We start from the raw sequence: 2,936 nt of genomic DNA on the forward strand, positions 1-2,936 counted from the left end.
TATAACAATGTTGTATACATAATAAATAAATAAATCTTTAAAAAAAAATTAGTACATAAGAAGCCTGAGCTAATGGGTCAATCCGTTTATAACAACAACAAAAAAGAAGGTATGTGTCACCACCACCAACTTCATTTTTTTTTTATTTATTTAACTTTATTATGTTCGTTGGTGTGAAGGTGTCAGATCTCATGGAGCTCCATTTTCAGACAGTTGTGAGCTGCCATGTGGGTGCTAGGAATTGAACCCGGGTCCCTCTGGAAGAGCAGTCAGTGCTCTTAACCGCTGAGCCATCTCTCCAGCCCCTCATTTTGTTTTTAAATCATGCATATGTGTGTCTCTATAAGGGTATGTGCTTATGAATACAGGAGCTGCCTGATGCCGGTGCTGGGAATCCAACCGGGGTCCTCTGGAAGAGCAACATGCTCATAACGGCTGAGCCATCTCTCCAGTTCTGAGCTGTACACTTCAGAAGGGAGAGTTTGGGTTTTGTGTTAGCCTCCTGAGAGATGGCTTAGAAGTTAACATCCTGCTTTGCTCTTGCAGAAGATCAATTTCGCAGATTTGGTTGCCCTATCCACCATCCCTCAAAAACGAAAGAAAAGAAAATGTATGAGCCTGGCTTGGTGGCGCACACCTTTAAGCCCAGCCTCCAGGAGGCAGAGGTGGGTGGATCTCAGTGAGTTCAAACCTAGCCTGGTCTACAAAGCAAGTTCCAAGAAAGCCACCGTTGTTATACAAAGAAACCCTGTCTTGAAAAAAAAAAGAAAAGAAAATGTATGTTCACAAGGATCCTTGGCAAGGGGAGCCTTAGAGGCCCTATAACATAATGAGCTAAAGCAGAACAGGAATCAGATTGACCTGTGTTTGACCCCTTTGCAGTACTTACTGAGTGATTATTTTTTTTTCTTTTCTTTTCTTGCTTTTCCTTCTGAGTGATTAGTTAAGTTACTATACCTCTCTAAGTATCAGTTATTATTCTTTAAATTGGTGGTAACACTTATTTCATAAATTCATTAAATTAGATAATATAAAATAAATTAGTCTTGCATATCTTTAACTAAATCTGGTGCACATCTTTAATCCCAGCACTCAGGAGGCAGAGGCAGGTGGATCTCTGTGAGTACGAGGCCAGCCTGGGCTACAAGAGCTAGTTCCAGGATGGGCTTCAAAGCTACACCGAGAAACCATGTCTCAAGAAACAATAAATAAATAAATAAATAAAATAAAAAATATCTAAATCTGCCATAGTATTTTTTTTTAGATTTTTTAATTTATTTATCATGTATACAATATTTTACCTGCATGTCTGCCTGCAGGCCAGAAGAGGGCACCAGATATCATTATGGATGATTGTGAGCTCCCCGTTCACAGTTCCCATGGTTGCTGGGAATTGAACTCAGGACCTCTGGAAAATCAGCCAGTGCTCTTAACCGCCAAACCATCACTCCAGCCCAGTAATTTTCAACAATATGCACTTATTGGGCTGGAGAGTTGGCTCGGCGGTTAAGAGCACAGGCTGCGCTCCCAGAGGTCCTGAGTTCAATTCCCAGCAACCATAGGGTGGCTCACAACCATTCATAATGAGATCTGGTGCCCTCTTGTAGCCTGCAGGCAGACACACAGGCAGAACATTGTAAACATGAAAGAAAGAAAGAAAGAAAGAAAGAAAGAAAGAAAGAAAGAAAGAAAGAGAAAGAAAGAAATCTAAAAAAAAAATGGGGCTGGAGGGATGGCTCAGAGGTTGGGAGCACTGCCTGTTCTTCCAGAGGTCCTGAGTTCAATTCTCAGTAACCACACGGTGGCTCACAACCATCTGTAATGAGATCTGAGGCCAACACTACATACATAATAAAGAAATAAGTAAATCATTAAAAAATATGTACTTATTAATATGAACACTAACATGTCATAAAAACAAAACAAAAACATTACAATTCCACCAAAAACAGTTTTTTGGAGTTTTTTCATATACCTGGCTACAACTCATTGTGTAGATGATGCTGGCCTTGAGCTCACAGAAATCTATTGCCTGCCTTCACATACTAAGTGTTAAGATTACAGGGAATCCCGTTTTTAACTTCAAGCAGCAAAAGAGGTGTGTGCTAGTTAGTAGCTAAAAAATAGAATCAACCTGTGTCCATTAACTGAATGAATAGAAAAAAATATAATATGTACACACACAGACACACACACACAGGCACAGAGACACACACAGACACAGACACAGACACACACAGGAGACAAGTCATTTGCCACAAACAAAATGAATGGAGCTAGAGAACATTCTATGAAAAAAAAATATATATATTTTTTCTGAGACGGGGTTTCTCTGTGTAGCCTTGGCTGTCCTGGAAACCTTTCTTTAAACCAGGCTGGCCCTGAACTCAGAGATCTGCCTGCCTCTGCCTACTACTGAGTACTGGGAATAAAGGTGTGCACCACCACTCCCTGAACATTCTGTAAAATTTAAAAAAAATCAAACAAAAAGCCAGACATGATGACACACACTTGTGATCTCAGTGCTTGGGAGGTGGAGGCAGGAGAATAAAGAGTTTAAAGTCCAAGCTGGAGAGATGGCTCATCAGTTTAAGAGGACCGGTTGCTTTTCCAGAGGTCTGGGATTCAGTTCCCAATACCCACAGGGCAGTTCACAGCTGTCCATAATTCCAGTTCCAAGAGAACTGATGCCCTTTTCTTGACCCTGAGGGTACCAGACATGCAGGTGGTACATAAACATACATTCATACCCATACACATAAAAGTAAATAAATGCTTTTTTAAATTAGAAAACCACTTCATAAATAAAAGATAAAAGTAAGAAAAGAAAAGGAAATATGATTCGCTGTTCTGTTGTACAGAAAAGTTGACCATAAAAACACAATATAGTTTAGTATATACTTATGAAAAGGTTAGCAGAAAGGACCATTATATAT

Source organism: Microtus ochrogaster, chromosome 5 (genome assembly GCF_000317375.1).
Source record: "Microtus ochrogaster isolate Prairie Vole_2 chromosome 5, MicOch1.0, whole genome shotgun sequence".
Taxonomy (NCBI): Eukaryota; Metazoa; Chordata; class Mammalia; order Rodentia; family Cricetidae; genus Microtus; species Microtus ochrogaster.